This window comes from Schistocerca cancellata, chromosome 7 (assembly GCF_023864275.1).
Source record: "Schistocerca cancellata isolate TAMUIC-IGC-003103 chromosome 7, iqSchCanc2.1, whole genome shotgun sequence".
Taxonomy (NCBI): domain Eukaryota; kingdom Metazoa; phylum Arthropoda; class Insecta; order Orthoptera; family Acrididae; genus Schistocerca; species Schistocerca cancellata.
Window position 1 is genome coordinate 582,204,901 of NC_064632.1, and position 24,181 is coordinate 582,229,081.

General features: G+C 44.3%; 1 protein-coding gene across 1 annotated transcript in view; it reads right to left on the reverse strand.

Moving 5' to 3' along the window:
- The window catches only part of LOC126092912 (uncharacterized), a 671,478-nt gene that overhangs the window by 108,119 nt on the left and 539,178 nt on the right, over positions 1–24,181 (reverse strand). The window lies entirely within an intron of this gene.

A 24,181-nucleotide genomic window follows, 5' to 3' on the forward strand; every position in this document is an offset into this window, starting at 1 on the left:
TTTACGTCATGTCATTTTTCTGTGCAATACTAATTATACTTAAGTTGTTTCTCTATTAGTTCTTTCCTGTTAAAGAAATACTTAAAAAGTACATGAAACATCATTCACTACCTTGCGATACAGTCGGTTTTGGTACTTTTGTTTCAAGATTATTAAGTTACTGTATTTTTCAGCATCAATACCAAAATCGAAGCAGGTACTGGAAACCCCTTACCAGCCTATCATCCTCCATTCGCACTCAGGCTCTCATATCCTTAAGTGAATCAACCACGCCCAGAATATTCTCCTCCACTGTTTTGTTTTGGACTCTTACAACATGTTTAAGTCTGGCTTATTATCGGTTAGTATACAGATGAATTCCCAAGTTGCTGGCACCGAAAGATTCAGGCCATTCTTTTACTGTGCTGGGTGTAATTATTTGGCTTCCCAGACAGGCATGCAGTATCATTATTTTATAATTTTTTTTAAATTCAATTTGTGGAAACTGGAAACTACATCTATCATTAGAATGTGCCTAGGACAGGACTTGTCTAGGCTATCTCGATGGGATGAGTTGAAGACATGAAGCTTTTCAAGCATGCGATCTCAGTGACGTTATTCTGGCGAGTAAAAAGTACAAGAAAGATCAAGAGGAATTTTACATTTAACAAAGTCACAATCAACATTAACGAAACTTCGACTTTATTCTTGTCTCGGGGACACTTTTATAATTTAATAGAATGGTCCACCGCAATTCATATCTCAAACTAGACTTTTTCGTGTAGCACTGTGTATTCTTATACTTTGAAGTAGTTATAGCATTTAGCTATTGTTACAATGTATGCTCACTGCTACAGTTATTGTTAATTAGCGACCTAAGCCGGCTCCCCACCGGTAGCACTGTCTGCGGCCCGATGGCTTGTCTAGCGTAGCGCTAATAAATTATATACACATTCATGGTGAATCAGTGGATGTTTAGTGAAAAGCGTATCGAATTCTGTACGCTAGTTCCTCAGATTAGTCTTCACATACACAGACTGAAAAACACCGTAGGAGAGAGTAATTTATGGTAAACATGGATGTAGAAGAGGCTGGCTGTATACTTCGACTGAACGAGGGCAATAAAAGAGTGAATGAATGAATGAATGAATGAATATATATTTTGGTTGTCGTTAGCTATCCTCTAGCTGAGGATCGCGCTAACACCGAGATTTAAATAAAACAATACGAAGAAGCTCGTTCTGCAGACTCTCTTGCAGTGAAATAATTTTCTCATATGTTTAGACTCATTTCGAATCTTTCGTTGGAGATCTCTTTGCCGTTTAGATAGGTTGTCTCGAATGGTCTTACATACATTTCCGTTCAACCTATGGTGCTGCTGATTTGTTCCCGCTGTGGACGACGGTGTGTGTGTGTGTGTGTGTGTGTGTGTGTGTGTGTGTGTGTGTGTGTGTGTGTGTGTGTGCGCGCGCGCGCGCCGAGCGCTTTTCGACCGCTAGGGTGCTGTGGTCGCAGCGCAGCGCCCTACAGGTGGTGAAGCGGCTGGCAGTTCGCCTTGGCATTTGCCGCACTTATCTGGTCGCTGCGCCAACTCGAGAGCACAATCTTAGCAACCCGGGGCCCCGAAGCCTTTGTTGATTTGCACAGCGCCTGACTAACTGTGATTACGCGATTACTGAGATATGGAGACAGTAGTCACGGCTGGAGCTAGACAAAGAGGGAGAGTGTGACGCGCGAACACCACAGTCCCAGCCGATTCTGAGACGTTTCCGGGCTAGAGGAGGAAAAAGTGTCCTGAAGTACTGCAGGCCTTCTGCCCTCAAACACGGGCGCTCTAAAGTAGTCAACACTCAGTCCAGAGTAGCTGGGTTCGAATCACCTTAGTGTCTCTCCCCCCCCCCCCTCCCCCCTTAGGCCGAATTCCGGATCGGTTCATTTGAAACGTACGGCCGACAATCTGCCTGAAATGATCTCGTAGCTGACTGGTTGTTGAACCCTGATGTTCCACCTATCTACCCTTCAGCTTTACAGTGCAAGTGCTAGTTGCGAGTTGGAAATGGGGGGCGGGTAACAGAAGCAATAGGTTGTGAGAGAAATTTGCAACGATACAGGATCTTCCTAACAATGTCCGGATATCAATGTCAAAATTATTAGAAGTAATACTCTAATTGTTGCAAGTGAATATTTATTGACAAACCATTTACACCTTATCAGAATTTCGAATGGTAAGCAATGTAGCTGAGTGGTCAGCGCGACAGGATGTCAATCTTAAGGGCCCGAGTTCGATTCCCGGCTGGGTCGCAGATTTTCTCCGCTCAGGGACTGGGTGTTGTGTTGTCCTAATCATCACCATTTCATCCCCATCGACGCGCAAGTCGCCGAAGTGGCGTCAAATCGAAAGACCTGCACCAGGCGAACGGTCTACCCGACGGGAGGCCGTCGTCACGCGACATTATTATGGTAAGCAATAATTAAATTATTTACAAGATCAGACAAACGATTACCATTCAAAATGTAATCAATCACAGGTTCCCTGGTGAAATCACTGTTCTCTCCGAAAGTTAGGACGAACTACAGGACCGGCTGAATGGTGTGAACAGTCTACTAACCACAGAACATGGATGCAGAGCAAATCAAACGAAGACAAAAGTATGAAGGTGCAGCAGAAGAGAGATTAGCAACACACTTACGAAAATTGGGAAGCATGCAGAATAGAAACTGAAGGAATTCTGTTACTTCGGCAGCACAACAAAAGGCGGGCGGACCAAATAGGACAGAAGAGGGAAGACTTGGGGAGAAGAGAAGAACTTGCCCAAAGAAATCTACTAGCATCCTACATTGGCTATAATTCGAGGAAGAAATTTCTGAGAATGTAGGTTTAGGGGACAGCTTTCTGCGCAAGTTAATAAAGGACTGTGAGAAAACTGTAAAACGAGACAAAGGAAATGAAAAGGGTGTGATGTTACAGACTGATGCTGAAAATTAACGAGACGTAATACATTAAATGAGGTGGTTCTGCACAGAACTGGAGAAGAAAGCAATATATGGAAAATATTAGAGGGACAGGACGGTATGAGTTCTAGTAAGACACGGGGAATAGCCTCCATTCCACTAGAGGAAGCGGCAGAGCGTGATAACTTTAGAGGAACACAGCGACTGGATTATACGCAGCAAACTACTGACGCCTTCGGCTGCGCTACTTTGAGACGAAGACACCGGTACAGGAAAACAGTGAAAGGGATGCACGTATTGAACGGATAGGTAGACGCTACTGAACACCTGCGTGGATTTCCGGCAAAATTAATCCAGTTTTGTGTAAAGCTGCGAGGCCCAAACGAAATTTGTTCAAACGAAAATTGCTCTCAACAGTAAACGTTTTCTCAGAATATCGAATAACTGAAAGCGTCCAAATTTTGACTGTGGCTAAGATACGAAACGTGCGTACACTTTATCGCTGTACTTACTTATACAGAACAGACCGATGGAAAAGGATCATGATCTGTGGGATGCATGTCTGTCTCTGGTAGCTATATGCAACGGTGCAAAAAAAACGTATCGCCCTCTAGCTGCCAGCGCAGAACGTGCAGGCAGCTGACCGTAATACGTCACTCAGAAACAGCTCCTACAGGCACAGAAGCAGTAACGGGACACTGCGCCGCCGCTCTGCCGTTTTATATCACTGTACGTTTAAGAGAGGTGGAGGTGAACTAAGGGCAGGAACGGGGGGGGGGGGGGGGGGGGGCGGATTCCAACGTCGAACGAAAACAACGAATGGTATTTACGATAATTAGAAAGTAAGGACTGTTTCAAACGCCCATCTCCTAGCACAGCATCCACTTCAAACTTTTACAAATGCCAAATCTGTGTACTTACTGCCTTGGTTGCATACTATGTAAATATGTTGTCAATACCAGCGCTCTGTCTGTCACGAAAGACTAGAGAGATGCTGTGTTCAGTGACGACTGGTATGGATTGAGAGTGCCCGGCATTTACAACGGTTCATGTGCACATGGTGAAAATGACACAGCGCAGGCGAACGAACGCTCTACTGAACATAAACGTCATACCAACTTCAGCATTTTGGAAAAGTCACCAATAACAAAACGTGGCCCAAGGAAGAAAGTAATACCCTGTCCGAAGATACGAAAGCCTTGCTACGGACTTCGCCTCTTTTTAAGTGTCCAACGTTCCGATGTGGAGCCAAATTTAACACAGTGGCTATAATCTTTAGTGGATCCAGGAGCGGATTCAAAGAAAACCTTGATATGAAAAGTAAGCCATGGTTCTCTGTTCTCCTCCCCACTCATCCCTAACTCTGGCCTGTAAAGTCCGGGGGGGGGGGAGGGGGGCAGGGGAGGGGAGGGGAGGGGAGGAGGGGAGGAGAGGCTGTAGTCTCTTCATTCCCACACCTCAGCATGGGAATCGGCTGCAGGTGACGTCACTCAAGCAGTAAGCCAGACCACAACCAAATGGGACATACTTCTATACCGGCAGTCAATAATATCTTTGAAATCTGGAGTTTTTCACATGGCGCGACTTTAGTGCCTAGGAAACTCTAGACGCGTATGTGTCATTCCAGTCGTGAAGTCAGTATCTCCACAGGGTGCTATTATAAAAATTATGGTGTTATTGGATTCAAATATAACGGGTTTCAGGAAAGTATGGTCTTATTACCATGTATCTGTACTGCTTGCTGTATGCGCAGACATTTCTTTCCCAATCACAGCCTCCCTTTCGTTCGCTTCTTATAATAGCCACAGGCAGCAAATGTCCCTGAACGCAAATTCGACATAGAAACTGTGTTGTGGAATTATCGACAGTACTACTGGAATAAATTAAACAGCTGATTAAAGCCCATTTGGATGGTACACCTACTATAAATTCGGCAAAAATGTAAACTTGCAGGTTCACATGACGTACAAGGAACCGCTCTCATTTCCATGTCTGTAACCCTAGGCCAAGCAAATGTATCTGCACCAACCTAGGCTGCGAGTATTCGAACTCACTCACTCCCACGGCACATCTTCGTACGAAAATTGCCATGCTGGGCACAAGATTCGCGTACAGAAATAGAGGTCACCGCTCCGCAGTTCAACAACAACAGCCTGGAGCATATTACTGCCAAAAGTACTTGTGACAGAAAAATTAGCGGCAATTATACCATGTTTCAAATGTCTCTGAGCACTATGGGACTTAACTGCTGTGGTCATCAGTCCCCTAGAACTTAGAACTACTTAAACCTAACTAACCTAAGGACATCACACACATCCATGCCCGAGGCAGGATTCGAACCTGCGACCGTAGCGGCACGCGGTTCCAGACTGTAGCGCCTAGAACCGCACGGCCACTCCGGCCGGCTATACCATGTTTCGATGTTCTGGACAGGCATGATAAGTATGAGAGTTACTTTTCTGAATAGTCGACACTACCACATTTATTTACATTTCATTCTAGCCAGCTGTACTGGCAAGTTTCTTTATAGACCACTGCCTTCAACACAGGGAACCCAATTTAGTTAATTATTTTTGCTTTTTTCACTGCCTATCAGAGAGGGCAACGCGACCCATTGTAGACTTCGTCGTTCTGTACAACCAGATCTCATTTTGCAAGAGGTTTCACAACGTGTTATAGATACCGTTCGTAGGTAATCTTAACCCTTTGACTGCCAACGGGACGAATGTGTCCCACGACAGGATATCAGATAATCAAATGCAGTTTATTGCTCACTACTGCTACGTATCAGTGTGCCACTAGTAAAGGGAAGCCCACTAATAGTTAGAAGAATTCTTGTAATTAGAGATTGTACCAGTAGAGTGTGATGTCCTGTAGTTTCGTCGTTTACCCTCGTCAACGTATTGTCACGTCGAATTAGTTCGTACTTGCAGATAGGCAACCCTGCCTTCTCGCCTTCCCGGACACATCGCGTCGACGACTTGCATTCACGAATTGACGCTTGCCCCATCACAAACGAGACCCGTATTGAACTGCTGTGGTGTGAGTTACAAACTCGGAGAGATGCTTTGTCCGCTAATACGTGTCTGTTTTCAGTAAGTCCTGTAATTTTTGCGCAGTCGTTTCTGAAAACCTGGAGGTATTTATGAATAATCCTCTAACGTCCAATACCAACAACACCATTATGGAAAACGAAACGGCGTGAAATATTATTTTGATACTGCAACGTGTCTGTAAGACATTAATGAAAATAATCACAAGAACATGGCTTAAAACTCTGTTAAGAGGATCTGTCGAGTAATTGACGTTTCAAAAGCAGCATTACATGTCGTAACGTATATCTATTCTATCTTCCAATGAAGATGTCACAACGTGTACAGCATTTCAGTCTAGCCACGCGCGCCGTAACTTACAAAGGGTCCGAGTAGTACATTCGCGTCGTCGTGTGTGGGCCGCTCATGATTTTGCCGCGGGCTGCGGGTGGAATTCTGATAGCGCCGTACAGTCAGGTGCTGGACTGGCGGAGGCTTCGGCGTCTGCTGGAACCACGGCACCGGACCGGGCGCGCTCGCGCACACACCTGCGCGCTTGCGTAAGCCGGCCCCTTCACTTCGCGCACAGAAGGTCGGGTCGAAGCGCCCCAAACCGACGCTGGGTCGGTCTGAGAGCTCCAAGCGCCCAACACAACACAGTACCCCGTCCAGATAAATATCCCCTCCCTGGCCAACCGTGTTGCAAGTGTGCGGCGAAATGCCATAAGGTGAGAGAATTACTTACCTACAGGAAGCAAAGTTTCAGAACTGCCTTTAGATACATAAAGAGCATACCATAATCCTAGCTTTCGGAGCTAATAACTACTGACCAGGGGAGGAGACAGAGGTACGTTGGGGAGGGGTAAAAAGGAAGTACATGTGACAGACACCGGGATGAGATGGATCTACTTGAAGGGCGACAAAGATGGAAGATACGGTGGTTTTTTGTGTGTGTGTGTGTGTGTGTGTGTGTGTCGGCAGTACTGAATTTTTGCCCAGGGGCGTAACTGATTAAAAATGCCTAGCATTGCCGGAAAGCGTCAGCGGATTTCTAACACAAGGTGTTTCCTATGACGTGACCTATCACCCATAGACGTCTGATGCAAAGACTTCGAAATATCCTATAGAGATACTAAGATAAAAAATAGTTAAAAATCGGACATAAAGACGGTTAAAAAGTAGGCAAGAAAGAAATAAAAAACGCATAGAAAGAAGCTGAGAAACATTTGGGGGATCAAATTTGAGCATTTGCTATTATTTTTTTTATGTCACGGCATTTTTCGTGATTATCGGCAGTAATTATGCTCGTTTGAACTACACAACCCCTTGATTCCCAAGTGCATGTGTAAAGCGTTCGGAACCTCTCTCCCAGCAACTTGAGGAAAGTTTCCTATTCGCTAGGCTGTTCTTTTCATCCAAGCCAGGTCCAGTTTGTTACCCCAGTGTCCCAGGGAGCCAATGTTCCGCATCCAGGAGCCTTTTTCAGATAGAGATCTTTTTGCTTCTTCCTCCATATTTTTTCGTTCAACATTCTTCGACTTAATTTTGCTCATTTAACGTCCACTCAACGTCTTCAGCATCGGTTACAAAACCATCTTACGTTTGATTTACTATATTCCAACCGTCAATTTGTGGTGCATCATACTGCGCCCGAAGACCCTAATTTTGACGTATTTCCTTGCATTAAGAGCACCGTCTCAAGACAATCGATGTAGCAGTTTAATTACGTTTTACGCAATCTCCTAACTCGAGCTTCTGATAATCGTGATTTGCGGCAAGAAACCATTTCCTTGTTCTGAATTGCTTCTGAATATGCTGAATCTAGGCGCGCAGTTGGGAATCGAGTAAACGTGCTTAAACGGACAATTACGCCTTGTATTTTCAAGTTTTTTGGCCATAGTTCCCGACGCTAGTCCTCTTTCCCTTCATCAAAACCAAAAAGCGAAAACTACTAGCCGTCGTTTAGACAGTCATGTGATGAGTGATTACCAGGTGAACACCAGCAATACAACACCTTATAATTAAGGGATACACCTCACACCAGTTTCTCTATAAATTAAGCGTCGCGGAATATGGAGATTGTGTTCAACGTACGGGCAAATTTCGCATGGCGTAATGAGTGGAAATTTGCGTCCCGCGGAACGTAATTACCTTGCGAATGTGTGCTTAATTACAACACCTAATAGCCTCCACTGATTCGGCGAGGTAAATAACAGCTAATTAAGCCTCACTTCCTCGTAGTACCGATCAACCTGGTACATTTCTATACTGCTGAAATGATTTCGATGAAAGCGCAGCCTAGCTTCGACCTGCGGGAAAAATGTTAATTACTCACTCGTGCACCACTATTAGGCGCCCTGGAGGTACAGTACTGCACTCCGACAAACTCCAGTCTCGATCCCAATCACCGGTTCGCAAACGCCACACACCAAAAGCCCCCAGAATACTACCCAATTCATTTTCTTTCTGTGTACCAAAAGAATCTTGAGGTAGTAGTTCGGAATCTCTAAAGTTACACGGCTACGCATAAAATTATACAGTGCGATTTAACTGGCAAGAACACAAATTTTTGCCCGTGTGACTAATCGAGTACTTTCTTTCGTCGAACACATTCAAGTACGATGTTAGCTCAGTTACTTCAACTGTCGCTGGAGAGTCGTAGATACGTCGAGTGTCCGCAAATGGTTTCTTCTCCACCCACAGAAAGCAGTAATAAGATGCCCGATTCTTCTTGGAATTTCAAGCAGAAACCTCTCTGTGATGACAACGCCTCCGTTGTAACGTCTGCCACTTTAGTTTGCTGTATATCTACTCATATTTATATTAACAGAATCTTCCGTCGGTTCTTGGTAGAACAACATTATAATAATAAAAGCACCAGTTTGCTTTTGTTCTACAATATTGTAGAACAAAAGCAAACTGGTGCTTTTCATTTATTACTCATATTTACTCTAGGGATTACTAAACAATACCGTAACGAATAGCGCCGCTCTTCATTTGGTCTTGTCTACGTCTTGTATTAATACAACTTGGTAAGTTTCCCAGACCGATGAGCAATCTTAAGAGTGAGTCGATCGAGTGTTCTGTAAGTCAGTTATTATTTCGTCGATGAGTTTAATTCAATTTCCGCAATATTCTTCCAATGAGGGTATGGCAGATGAGTTTCAGACAATTAGATTTATATTGTCATTTCAGTTCAGGTACCTGTATCTTACGAGTTGTTACTCTTTGATGTGGTTTATCGCCTGTAGTGTGATCTAACAATACTGGACATCTTCGCCTAGTAATGAGTAATAAATTACATTTGATTACGTTTAACTGAAAGTCGATGCACCAACATTCGATCCTCTGCAGATATTCCACCAATTTTCATCTCGAGCACGACTACCGGTTCAAGAAAATCTTAACTCGTTCGTCAATCTCTAGGAACACCAAGACCATGCAGGGTGGTCAGAAACAGTGTGAAAAGCTCGTAGGGGTGTCGCAAGGTAGATTGTGCAAGGAACTAATTGTTAAGAAATTCGATAGGCTGCGCTGTTTGAGAGTTAATTAGTGTTGAAGTTGAGCTATCAGGGTGTTGAGGACTCAAATTGAAACGGCCCGCCCATACAATTAGTGTGAGTTGCTCTCATTACGTAGATGACAGTGGACGAGACTGATCAGCTTCCGGCTCGGGTTGGATCCTCACTGCCGTCCTATGTTCGGTTTTAGTGAACCAAACGGTGACACGTTTGGCGACACAGCCCCTGGCGGGCCGCTCGAATTTGCACGCGCTGCAACCCGAGTCCGTGCTAATTAACTCTGAAACAGCGCTACCTGTCAATTTTTTTCTTCTTTGTATTTCTCAGGATAGCTTGCCCTATGACACCCTTTAAGCTGTCCAGACAGTTTCCGACCACACTGTATATTTTCAGTATGTGGACGCAGAGTGACCGCTGAAATTTGTTGCCGCACAGTGTCAACCTCGAGCTTACAAACTGATTGCTTTCGGGCTCTGTAGCCGCGTTTCTTATCGGTTGCACCACCTGTACGTTCTTGCTAACTTCATTACTGCTACAGTACTGTTTATGGGATGCCCGTAAAGTATAATAGATGTCACGAAAAATTGACTTGTAGCATCCTGGACTGATTGCTGGATACCCAGCGAGTACTGGCACTTGGGACGAGCAAAACCGTCCACGCTCCTACCACATCCGCATCTCAGTGCGGAAAAGTGTGTCGACGAAGGGCAGACACGGTTTCAATGACAACAAAATAAGACTATTGTGCGGCATTCTCTAGTGGCGCAGTTCAGACTATCAAAGCTGTATCTGGAATCAACCCAACGCAACTATGTAAACCTGTTCCCGCGATGTATGTTACGTTACGTCATCGGAGCTACTGACCAGGTGCTCAGACAGCAAGAATCAGTGCCTACCTGGGACGTCCGCCCCCTTGTGGCGCCGGCGTCGCAGCGTGGCGAACAGCGAGACGCCGCGGCGGCGCGCCTCGACGCCGCCCCCGGCGCCCGCCTGCGACTGCGGCGGCGGGTCGGGCAGGTGCGGCGCGCTGGCCGCCAGCACGGCAGACGCCAGCCTGCCCAGCGGGCCCATGGCTGACTGGCTGAGCGGACCGGCTGCCCCCTACGCCACGACCACACTGCACTCCACTGCACTCCACTACTGGCTTTCGCCCGCAGCTTTCTCCCGCCGCCTCGCGGGGCGCCACTAGCAGCACTTCCGGCCGGCGTTCCCACCTCGCCGGCCGGCGACAAGGCTCCGCACTCACCCCGCACGCTCCCGGCTGACGGCTCAAACAGCGATAGCGTCCTCCCCACCGACAACCTACTGCCCGGCTCACATGTGTACCACCCACAGTCCGCCGATTCACGTAGGCTTATGGATTACTGTGCGGCTAACCGCGGACGCAACCTCAACTGCAATTGACTAACTAAAGGCGTGTACACACTAGACCAAAGAACGGCAGCCAACCGCTTCGCTAGCCGTGATTTACTCACAAGGGAACATCCCCATCGCACCCCCCTCAGATTTAGTTATAAGTTGGCACAGTGGATAGGCCTTGAAAAACTGAAAACAGATCGATCGAGAAAACAAGAAGAAATTGTGTGGAACTATGAAAAAATAAGCAAAATATACAAACTGGGTCGGGTCGTCCATGCGTAAGATAGGCAATATTAAGGGCAATGTGAAGCGAGGAGCGCCGTGGTCCCGTGGTTAGCGTGAACAGCTGCGGAACGAGAGGTCCTTGGTTCAAATCTGCCCTCCACTGAAAATTTTGCTTTCTTTATTTTCGCAAAGTTGTGATCTGTACGTTCGTTCATTGACGTCTCCGTTCACTGTAATAAGTTTAGTGTCTGTGTTTTGCGACCGCACCGCAAAACCGTGTGATTAGTTGACGAAAGGACGTGCCTCTCCAATGGGAACCGAAAACATTTGATCGGAAGGTCATAGGTCAACCGATTCCTCCACAGGAAAACACGTCTGATATTTTGTATACGACACTGGTGACAGCATGTGCGTCACATGACAGGAATATGTTGTCGACCCACCTAACTAGTACACTTGGCGAATGGGTGAAAAGTTTCTTCTACCTTGCCCGATTTAGGTTTTCTTGTGGATGTAATAATCACTCCAAAAAAAGTGATGAAAACATAAGAGTTTTTCACATAAACTGAAAATAAAAAGTTAAAATTTTCGGTCGAGGGAAGATTTGAATCAAGGACCTCTCGTTCCGTAGCTGTTCACGCTAACCATGGGACCACGGAGCTCCTCGCCTCACAATGCCCTTAATATTGCCCATCTTTCGCATGGACGACCCAGTTTGTATATTTTGCTTATTTTTTCATAGTTCCACACAACTTCTTCCTGTTTTCTCGATCGATCTGTGTTCAGTTTTTCAAGGCCTATCCACTGTGCCAACTTATAACTAAATCTGAGGGGGGTGCGATGGGGATGTTCCCTTGTCAGTGTGTACGGGCGGCAAATCTGAGTCAACGAAGCGGTTGGCCTCGGTTGCGGTTCGGTCTGTTCGCGATAACATCAAACCGCTAGCGGTTAGTTTCCATTGGGACCCTCTTCTCCTATTGTGGATACTGGGTCGAGTGTTCGTTGGTTCCGTAAGCGACTTCTTGTGCACCACCACCACCACCACCCCACCACCACCACCACCACCACCATCCAATTCTATCACTTCGTGATGTGGCCTCTCAGTCAGCGTATCAGTATCTTTGCAACTTCTTCCATTCCTGCCGATCTCGAGCTTCCCGTTGCCAGTTCAGTCTGGCTCTTCTTTTGAAGTCTCTGTCCGATCTTAGTATGTTTTATTCACCGGTTCCGCTCTTTAACAGGAGTATCATCAGCAACTCTGAAATGTACCGTTTAAAGTACAGCAGTTGGGTGTTAAAGAGGGAAACCAGTCAGCAAACCTACTGACGTGCGACTTGTGCCTCTCCTGAATGGTTCAAATGGCTCTGAGCACTATGGGACTTAACATCTAAGGTCATGTCCCTTACAACTTAGAGCTACTTAAACCTAAGGACTTGCCACACATCCATGCCCGAGGCAGAATTCGAACGTGCGACCGTAGCCGTCGCGCGGTTCCGCACTGAAGCGCCTAGAACCGCTCGGTCACCGCGGCCGCCGGCTGTCCTGAAAAGCGTAATTTCAGCAGTCGTCGTTTCCTCTGCAGGCAATGTATGCTCTCGCCAACGGTGTCTATTTCTGTCTTTTAAAATGCTGCAGTAGGGAGTGAAATATGGAAGTGCATTAAACCTCATAAGAGTTCTATCGTCGACGTGCATGTTCATTGGATCCTACTAAATGACTAGGAACCCCTTGAGCGCGTGGTCGCAAAACGCCAGTCATGTTTACGGCATTCCACGCCCCACAAATCTTCTACCACGGAACCACAACACTGGCTGCTAATGCCAACACCGGGCAGGACTGGAGGTATCCAGTGGTGAGCACTGCACGCTGCTACGGAGCCTAGTCGACTAGCAATCCACAATCCTACAGCGCTAGTGGTGACGGTACAAAGCACAGCAAAGGCAACGATAAACAAAACAAACGTGTCATTATCTCTGCAATAGTTGCCGAAGTTGACATTTCGTCAGAAAGGATTCCACGGAATTTCGCAGAGTGAGAAAGAAGTGGCAGTTGCATTAGCGTTTCTGCAAGACGAGTCTGTCGAATGTCTCGTGTCGTATACTCTCAATTGTGTGGACAATGTACGTCATGAGTACTAAGATCAGGATACGTGCTTAACAAGTGGCACTGAAAACGGGATCGAGCCATATGTTCATCAGCCTTGTCCAACAGGGAGTCTTAAATCTCGTCTCCAGTTAAAGGTATCAAACGACCATTTTTGTCCATGGGGCTGGTACTAAATATAATCACGCAGATGGAAAATCATCCGCAGCAAAGCAAAATTACAATTATGAACAAATTTCGAATGCTTCACAGGCGACGACTGCTAAATCCTCTTCTCCCTCGTAATATCGGCTGGTGAATACTTAACTGAAACGATATTTTAAAACAATAACAAAACAGGAGCAACGTCAACAAGTAATCAGAGCCAGCTCAGATTCCATCCGACCAAATCCCTTGGCCCCAAGCCCTTCGTTTGACGTGGGTGACAAGCCGAGCGCCAATGCACTGACTACCAACGTTCGGCCCCATCCAGTCCCTGCCGTTCGTCTTCCTTCGTCAGCAGAGTGCGTACTCGCCCTTGACGCAGTGGTCGTCAAACTGCGGCCAGCGGCCAGCATGCGGCCCTTATCAAGTATTCGTTCAGCCTGTCATTTCCATCCTTTTACTGTAATAATATGCAGTCAGCAACTAACAGCCGAATGCAAAAAAAAAAGTCGTCTACACTTAGGAGGTTCTCAACTGTCTAGTTTTCGTGATCAGTAACAAAGGAAATAGGGTGTATCAAAAAGAATCATCAGATTTGACTCGTCTATACTTCCGAAACTAATAAACATATACAATAAATTTTCTTTTTTGATGAACGGGAAACTCAGTTTTTTTCATACCTTTTCATAGGTGTTCAGTAGTCTCCCCTTGAGACGCACGGCGTATGTCAGTGCGCTATTCAAATATACTGCAGCGAGCATGTTTTGAAGTTACAGCTTCCACAGCTACTGTTATGCGATGTGTGTGTGTCCGTTCATTCATTGTTATTGGTAACGGAGGCACACAAACAGAGTTCTTTATAAACCCCCACAAGAAATAATCACGACCTCTGAGGCCAGTAATGTAGGGCTTAATCATTTGGTCCAGTGCCATCGATCCACCGTTCAGTAATCCTTTGACTTAAAAATTCCTGCACTTCCAGATGTCAGAGTGGCTGTGTCCCATCCTTTTGGTACATGGAGTCTTTCGAATCAGTTTACAATTGAGGGAAAAGAAACTTCAAGCATATCGAGATACTTGCTTCCTGTAATAGTATTCTCGGCAAAGAAAAGTGGACCATACACCTTTTCCCGGGAAAAAACGCATTAAATTTTGAAGAGTCCCTAATTTGTAGTGATGATAAGATTGGTACGTACGCGGCGCAAAGTGTCACCCCACATGGCCAGTATTGGTTCTTGAGCGAGAAAGTTGACTATTCTATAGGTTTCAAGGAACAACAATTTCATTTTCAACATTTATTACAGTTATCGACAGAATTTAAAAATCTAAACTCCTGTTACATTCTGCTCATTAAATGCTATAACGTTAGGTCAAAAGTTTAACAAAAGTATGACACGTATTTCAGATGGTTTGCGTATACCTGTGTGTCTTGAGGCACCGGAACTCCAGTCGCGCCCATTAGCCCACTGTATGAATCAAGTATTGGAGCATGAGAGCACTTGGCGAATTGTAACAAACTTTACAGGTAATTTCAATAGTTTTCAAAACTTTTATCTTGTAGACACCACCACAAAATATTGAAACGAAAATATGACATTTTAATTTACTCCTCCTTTTCTACTAAATGTATTCGCAACACATTTTATAGAGTGTATACACATATGCCACTCAAAGTATCTTCAAAATTGTTTCATTGTGAGTGACACGCTCGGGGCATGGAACCTAGAGTCTTGCGCCTTGGGGGTTTGGGGGGGGGGGGGGGTGTTTACTGGGAACTACCAGTATTTACACTACTGGCCATCAAAATTGCTACACCACGAAGATGACGTGCTGCAGACTTTGAATTTAACCGACAGGAAGATGATGTGATATGCAAATGATTAGTTTTTCATAGCAATCACACAAGGTTGGCGCCGGTGGCGACACCTACAACGTGCTGACATGAGGGAAGTTTCCAACCGATTTCTCATACACAAACAGCAGTTGACCGGCGTTGCCTGGCGAAACATTGTTGTGATGCCTCGTGTAAAGAGGAGAAATGCGTACCATCACGTTTACGACCTTCATAAAGGTCGGATTGTAGCCTATCGCGATTGCGGTTTAACTTATCGCGACATTGCTGCTTGCGTTGGTCGAGATCCAATGACTGTTGGCAGAATATGGAATCGGTGGGTTCAGGAGGGTAATACGGAACGCCGTGCTCGATCCCAACAGCCTCGTATCGCTAGTAATCGAGATGACAGGCATCTTATCCGCATGGCTGTAACGGATCTCGATCCCTGAGTCAACAGATGGGGACGTTTGCAAGACAAAAACCATCTGCACGAACAGTTCGACGACGTTTGCAGCAGTATGGACTATCAGCTCGGAAACCGTGGCTGCGGTTACCCTTGACGCTGCATCACAGACAGCAGCGCCTGCGATGGTGTACTCAATGACGAACCTGGGTGCACGAATGGCAAAACGTCATTTCTTCGGATGAATCCAGGTTCTGTTTACAGCATCATGACGGTCGCATCCGTGTTTGGCTACATCACGGTGAACGCACATTGGAAGCGTGTATTCGTCATCACCATACTGGCGTATCACCCGGCGTGATGGTATGGGATGCCATTGGTTACACGTCTCGGTCACCTCTTGTTCGCATTGACAGCGTGGACGTGGACGTTACATTTCAGATGTGTTACGACCCGTGGCTCTACCCTTAATTCGATCCCTGTGAAACCCTACCATTCAGCAGGATAATGCACGACCGCATGTTGCAGGTCCTGTACGGGCCTTTCTGGATACAGATAATGTTCGACTGCTGCCCTGGCCAGCACACTCTCCAGATCTCTCACCAATTGAAAACGTCTAGTCAATGGTGGCGGAGCAACTGACTCGTCACAATACGCCAGTCATTACTCTTGATGAATTGTGGTATCGTGTTGAAGCTGCATGGGCAGCTGTACCTGTACACGCCATCCAAGCTCTGTTTGACTCAATGCCCAGGCGTATCAAGGCCGTTATTACGGCCAGAGGCGGTTGTTCTGGGTACTGATTTCTCAGGATCTATGCACTCAAATTGCGTGAAAATGTAATCGCATGTCAGTTCTAGTATAATATATTTGTCCAATGAATACCCGTTTATCATCTGCATTTCTTCTTGGTGTAGCGATTTTAATGGCCAGTAGTGTAGCATCCAGAGTCAGCCATGGATCCGAGAAGAAGCGGCGGGAAACGTCTCACGACTCACCCTCTGGATCACCACAAAAAAATTGTAGGAGTGTTTTGTTGTTACATACTTCAGTTTCCAAATTCCACAGTTGACTTCCGAAAAGTAAATTAGCATGAAGAGTGGATCTCGAAAATGGTAAGGAATTCGAGGAAATTGCAAGTTGTGACTAAGCACGGGAGTACTTTTCAGTTGATGCCATGTCTGAACAGGTTTATTTACCTACTGACAACAACAACAAATCTGACACGGCTCGTGAATTCACAGGTATAACAGGCAAACCAAAGATGCTGAATAGCCATTGCGGATGGGGTGGGGCGCAGATCACTGGGTCCGCCAGGTTCCCTGCGCTACCGCCATCGGTTCCGTTGCCAAGTTCGAGACGCCCGTGGGGTGGTATTGCTACGTGATACGGTACTGTATTATTATTGTTATTAAAATTGTGTACATCTGTAGCACATAACATGCTGCTGAGTGATAATCAGTTATTCCTGTTTTTATGATGTTATATGTAAATTATCTTATGTAAAATGTTTTATAAATGTTAGGCTGTTTATAGACTCATTGTTTTACTTAAAAACCCCGGTGAGAGAATTGCTATACCCGATGTGTGGTTCTCCCAAGATGTAATATATTTTGTGAACGTAGAGCTGAAAAAAATACCAGCTGTCGCTAAGATGATCTCTTTACTGTGTTACTAATTTCCATCTGCCACCGTCTAAATAGAAAGCACTACCTGAGTATTTGTATGTGTAATTTATCACGATTTCGATAACGACCATTCTGTCTGAAGTTTAAAATGTGCTATGTCCAGTGAGTTTCTAAATTTCTTGCGATAGGAATTTATTTTGACGAAATGAAAGAAAAAGTAAATTTAATTTTTTTGTTATTTAAATCATAGGTTACATAAACTTTTGGAAAAGTATGTTGGCAATAAAAATACCGCTATCCGTGTTAATAGTTGATAGTTCGTCGAGTCAAAAAGCAAAATCGTTTCCTTTCAACATAGAAAGTCACAGAGGCTAGTTGTGTCCACGCGCCCAACGACCGGAAAATCAATTTTATCACTGCTTGGCAGCTTTTTGCTTACGCGGCTATTATGATCCTACCGAGGGGATTTGAAAACGGTGTTTCCACTTTGAAAGCCGTCGTGGCTGAATAAACATCTTAAATCTGTATAGCTGTGCAAATATATTTAACTTTTTCTTTTCCAGTTGAAGATCGAAATTATTACGCACGTTTCCTGATTAAATTCAAAAGTTATTTAAAGAAAAATTCGTGGAATTCTTTAGTGCGAGGCATGTTGCCATGTAGAGCCGTTGTGCTTTTTTTTTTTAAGTCAGTTTTATTTAGATGAAGGCGATACCTCGTTTAAGAGAGTGCAACGAAGCGCCTTCGTTTCATCGAGGAATCACGTACACCTCTGTAAATGCGTTTTACAGCCAGTATTGGCTGCCCTCACGGAACATTTGAACAGCACTGCTCAGAAGGCGTAATAACAGTTGCTCATTCTACTGTCCCTGTTGCCAACATAAAAATATTGCATTGTTCATTTTGCAGCCTTTCTTCTTAAGTTGATAAGAATCACAAACGTACTAACTCAAACAACGTAACGTAAAAGCAAAGCTGAAATTCTACTGTGCTATCCCGCATCTGTTTGCATGTGCTCCTGAAAACAGTGACAAAGCGAATAAAATGGACTTCATTCAGGGCGAACGATCTTCATCCCGTTATTTTGCCAACGCTATGTTCTCCACTGTTTTCTTACATCACGTCAAACGAAAGCTGGGTTGATTACTTCTGAGAACGCATCTGCAGTGACCAAATTCTTGTCTTATCGTTGTCAACACTGACCCGACGGTCACTCTAACGACCTCGCCCGATGCTTTATTTCCTTCACCGAGTTAAACGTAGCCTCTAACGACGTACACGGTCAAAAGGGCGGACCTGAAACATCAAGGAATCCTAGTGGTTACGGGTTAGATGTCTGCTACGGTGTTTAGGAGCTACGTTGAACTTACAGTTCGACATCGGTTCGCAGTAGACTGAAGGTAGTGATATTTCAGAGGCCCAGTCGACGAAGAGGTCATTAGAGACGGAATCGGACTGTGTCCATTGCAGAAAGAACCATCCCCGTTTTTGTCTTGTCATTTACGTAAGCCACGGAAAACCCGCAATTGTGTGCCGCCAAGTATGTTACTACAATTTAATAAGAACGCTATTTAACGCAAGGCGGCCACAATGCTGTAGCACAGTGGACTGTGCTAAGTGTGTGCGTAACACTGTCGCAGTAGGCGGCGCTCGTGTCGTCTGAGGTCAACAACCGGAGTTGGCTGCGTCGCCGGGGCGTGCAGTGCGGTGTAAGCTGCGTGCCGAGCTTCCGCAGCGCAGCAGGTAGTGGCCGCTAAGCCAACGCCTTGTTGTCGGCCGCTGCCGCATACTCGCCGATAAACAAACAAACGGGCCTCAGGTTTCGAGACAGCGTACAACCATCAACAAGGGACATTGTGTCACAAGTGAGTGTCGCTGCCGGGGAGGGAGGTGGAGGGAGGGGGTGGTCAACTGAAGAGCTTCGGTTAACACTTTGGCCGCGATAATCGCTTGCCGCATTTAGCGCTTCTCGGTTCTGCTTCTATCCGAACGCACCGCTTCCTGTCTAGATAAGGGTTCGATTCCCAACGCACTATTCTCTACGAATGGAACGTGCCAGTCACGCAAGTATTTTCAGCGTTTCATTAACAGAGTAAGCGATTAGATGCTGTTTAATGAGCTCACGTGGTGGGTGTTCCTGTAACCCTGCGCTATACTCCGTTCATCATACGAATAAACCTCATTTAAACATTACGTATTCTTTGGCGTTTGCTGGAACCTCATTAAAATTTCGTTTCACGTGAAGCGGAAGACAAGCTGTCTCGAGTACAGTCAAGTACGATCATGAGGGTACGTTTTATGCTGTCAGTTACGCGTACCTCGACTCAGCGATAATACGGGACAACAGCTTTACCCGCACATTTAACTTGGACAGGAGTGGCCGGGTAAGTTATCCAGCTAACCTGCAGTGATGTGAACAGTAGCGGTAATGACGCAAAGAGAGACGAACAGAGAAACACTACAGCTTTCAATGTCATTTAATTTTTCAACAGAAGGAAATAATGGTAAAACTCGGGCGATACGCTTCTTAGGTGATCGGACGGAAAACGTAACATGCTCTCGATCGTAGCTAACATAGTACTGTAATTAAAAACAAGAGTGACGAAAATTCAGACTTTAACAAGGGTAATTTTTCTGCATGATCTGCGTGTGGCGTAAAAGCGCACAGCTGGAATTTCACCATTAGTTAAATGTTGACACTCAGTCGCCTGGTAATCTCTGAACACCTTCGGGACGACGATGGTTCAAACCCGCGTCCGGGCATCCTGTCTTGGATTGTCCGTAATTTCTCTAAATCGCTTCAGGCAAATGCTAGGATGGTGCCTTTGAAAGGACATAGCCGACTTCCTTCCCCATCCCTTCCTAATCCGATCGGACTGATGACCTCGCTGCTTCGTCCCCTCCCACAAATCAACCAACCAACTTCCACTTCTGAACTCCTTCCATGTTCGACTCCGATGAATACATTTCACCATTTGTAGTGGGACGCGAAATTGAAGCGTCAACCATCCACCAGTGCAGCCCAGTTTGCAGGTGAATGTAAGTTTAATTTATTGTTTTGTTTATGTATTTTGTAATTTTTGTAACGTATTTTGTAATTTTTGTAACGTATTTTGTAATTTTTGTAACGTATTTTGTAATTTTTGTAACGTATTTTGTAATTTTTGTAACGTATTTTGTAATTTTTGTAACGTATTTTGTAATATTTGTAACGTTTGTGAAGTATCTAAAGTTTTGTATTTATTTTTATGTTTCATGTACGGAGAGGGCGGCGCAACGAACGGAGACAGCATCTTCATTGCCGGGACGAGAGAGAAAATTGCTGGCCACTATACGTCGCGGGTCGACAGCCAAAGAGCAACAGAAGATCCTGAAACCGAGTTGTTGCGTTGTGTTTCTAAAAAACTGAAAAAATAAGAATTTGTAATGTTTCTACAACAATGACGTCATAGAAAGTTTAATCATGATGTAAGTGTTCAGTCCTATCTTGCCAAGGCTCATGTTCACGTCTATATGTAGTATATATGAAGATGATAAACTAGTGTATACTACAAAAGTTTAAATACGTGTTCCGAGAATTTATTTATGAAGAATTATATTCAGGAAGAAATATTACTGATTTATTTGACAAGATTATTAATTTTTGACAACGTTCATTGCGAGTTTGAGTCTTAGAAGTCTATTCAATGTGGTTTTAATACTTATTAAAGCAGATAACTTGCTTTAATATAATTTTTGAGAAGAAACAAACGACATCTAAATTGAAAAAAGTTTGCGCAAACCAATTTCACTGAGTGACGTAATTCTGCGCATACGACTCAAATGATGATGTTTTAAATACAGTTTCGTTCAAGAACCATTCAGAGACAACTTTAAAAAGAATTTAAATAATTTTGAAGTGTTTTGTAACTGACGTAGGTGACGAAGTCTGCACATGGTCATATGTCAAAAGAAAATCATTTATACAAAACTTACGTCGTTACACTACACATTGCTACTTGATAACGAGGCCATCAGCAACAGCATCCCACGCCACCGAAAAGTTCACGTTTTGCTGCTCCTCTTCTATGACGTGGTGTTCTGCATCGTTGGGCAGTGAAGTGTCACAAAGCTTCGTGCATTAGTTGCAGTTCGTTTGACAGCTTAAATGTCTTATTATTTCTCGCGACAAATCCCTTAATTTCGCTCGAGATCAATTCTACTGGGTTGAGATTTGAGTGTTAAGACGACAGCCACAAATTTGAAGCATTTGTACAGTGTGCTCGACGCCGTGAAAATGATTGCTGTCTACATTTGTACGACGCTAATCACTCTGGCTAGTGGGAGACTACGTGTACCACAAAACAATGGACATATTCGAACACAGAGTATTTGACTTTTCGTTTTTCGCCAAAAACTTTGTGTAATATTTTCTTAAGTTCAACAATCTTTTATAATATATCGATAATTAAGAATTTTTATCTGCAATGCAAACCAGAATTTTGCGTGCGAAATGTAATTAGAAACTAACCAGGCGCGCATTTTTCTTGAAAAATAATGGTTAAGTTTGAGTTAATTACCACACATTTGATAAATTTCAAATTCAAATGATTCAAGAATTCAAACCGAAAAAAAGTTGTAGACCACAAAGGGATTCGAACTGCTGCCCCCAATCACGTTCGATAATCTACCTAAGCCGCTACAGATTATGCCAAACTCTGAATTAAAATTGAATGCCTTATATTTAGTACATAGCTTTATCTCAAAACAGGTCAAAGTTAATTTTTCTCTGTAATTTGTTTCTAGCCATTAATGGCGTTCCGCGCACGTGTTTCACTACGAAGCAGAAAGCGATATCATCCACTTTCTTTTTCAGGTACGTATGAACAACCAAACTGTGACTACACGATTTTTGAAATAAAAATTACGTAGCTAAAGTATGATTAAGAAAAATGTTGACGGCTGTTAATACATCAGAATGTCTTAAAGTTTCATTTACAGTGAGACAGTAATAAGATATATAAAACGTAAGTTGCACCTACTTCCAAGAGCCGAACAACAACAACAGTGTAAGAGAGCTACAGCTGCTGACCAATCATCGCGTTTGTGTTTATTTACACCAGGTTTATTCTTATCGTTTGAAACCTGCGGGGACATTCCAGAGATAGCGAAAACCGATGTGCGCGCAACAGTTGAATCAGGTGTGGGTGGCGGCTACAGAAATTCCCGTCAATGTGAGAACAGTTGAGCGGTCATTCCACCTCCGTGTGGACGCGCCGCTGCCGGCGCCGCCCACTCACACCGCCGCCTGCGACGGACGCGCCATCAAGTGGTCATCAAACTTCATTGCGCCGGCAGCTCCTCGATTGCGAGATCACACGCCGGCCGCTGACATTTAGGCAGCCTCGTAAAAAAAGAAGCCACTGCCTCAGACGTCTCCATTCACAACAACGCAATGTGCGCTTCCGGGAAATCTTTTAGACTAAAACAAGCTTAAGTGTTCCGTTTATAGCAATATTGCAGTAGAGGGGTAGGGCGAGGAAGATGACACACACACACACACACACACACACACACACACACTCTCTCTCTCTCTCTCTCTCTCTCTCTCTCTCTCTCTCTCTCTCTCTCTCTCCTCGCACCAAACATTTCGAAGGCCTGAAAGCAGAATACAAATTATTTTACAACATAGAGACGCGTGAGTTCCACTTCGCATCTAGGCAGGTGAAAGTATGCTGTTTGCAGAAAACCTAATGTTTAGTGGTTAGCCGATGTTAATACCGCAGAAGCTCAAGAGACGATGGTGTTACGGTATGCTGATAATTATTGCTCTGTGACTGTCTCATGACAACTGACTGACACAATCTTCGAGTCACACGCGTTTTGCCTTTACTCTTTGCATGGGACCTGCATCGGCCTCGAATATGTCTGTTCTTGATTATACTATTTAGTTTACATTTAGGAGGGTGTAAATATACATTAGAAACAGTTCTGGCGCTTCTTGTTTTTCTATGATGTAGTAATAAAGTTCTACTCACAGATTTCGTGGATGTTTATTTCCATGCTGCGTTCTTGTTGTTCTGTTATAGCTGTTCTTTAGGTTATTGCCATCTGAATCTGAATTTTTTTTTACACTTCTGTGTTTGTGTCTGATCACAGACACCACGAAAATTCTTTCAGCAGTTGGCAATTAAATGTTTTTATTCCAGTCTTTGATCACAATATCAATTCTTTAGACTATGACCGGTTTCAGTCCATAACGACCATCCTCAGATCTTTTTTACACAATGTCCTACAGTGAAAGATCTGATTACGGACTGATTACGGACTGAAACCGGTCATCGTCTAAAGAATTGATATTGTGAGCAAAGACTGGAATAGAAAACATTTGACAGTATTGGATCACTGTTTGTATACGCGACTAAGTCGCAGTTGGTGGAAGTTGGCAATTACATTCAACAGTTGCCAATACCATCCAGAATTTCAAAACGTGTTGAGTTCCTAATGCCGTAAAGTGTAAAAAAAACGAAATTTCGATTATCAGAAGAAGAACAGCTGTAAAAAAGGAACAAGAATGCACCATCTAAACCAACATCCACAAAATCTGTGGGTCGAACTTTAAATTATCATGACAGCACAGAGAAATGAAGAGTGCTAGAAGCACCTTAATATATACAACGTCCTAAATTTACATTATATACCTACCTAAAATACGGACATATTCAAGGACACTGAAGATGTCTTCCGAAGAATAAAGCCGAAACGCGTATAGCACAAAACGTGTATTTCATTACGTTGCCATTAGACTGTCCACAAGTAATGATTATCAACATACCTTAACGTTATACGCAACTGAGGACGACAGAACTACAAAAGTTGAAAGCAATACTGTGTAAGACAGTTATGAAGAGCATACTCTCTAGAGTTACAAAAGACTTGCTATTTCGTAAAAGAAGAACTGAACTTTGGTTCAAACGATGCGGAGTAGCACATCGCAGAGTGGTATTTCCCAAAATAAAGGT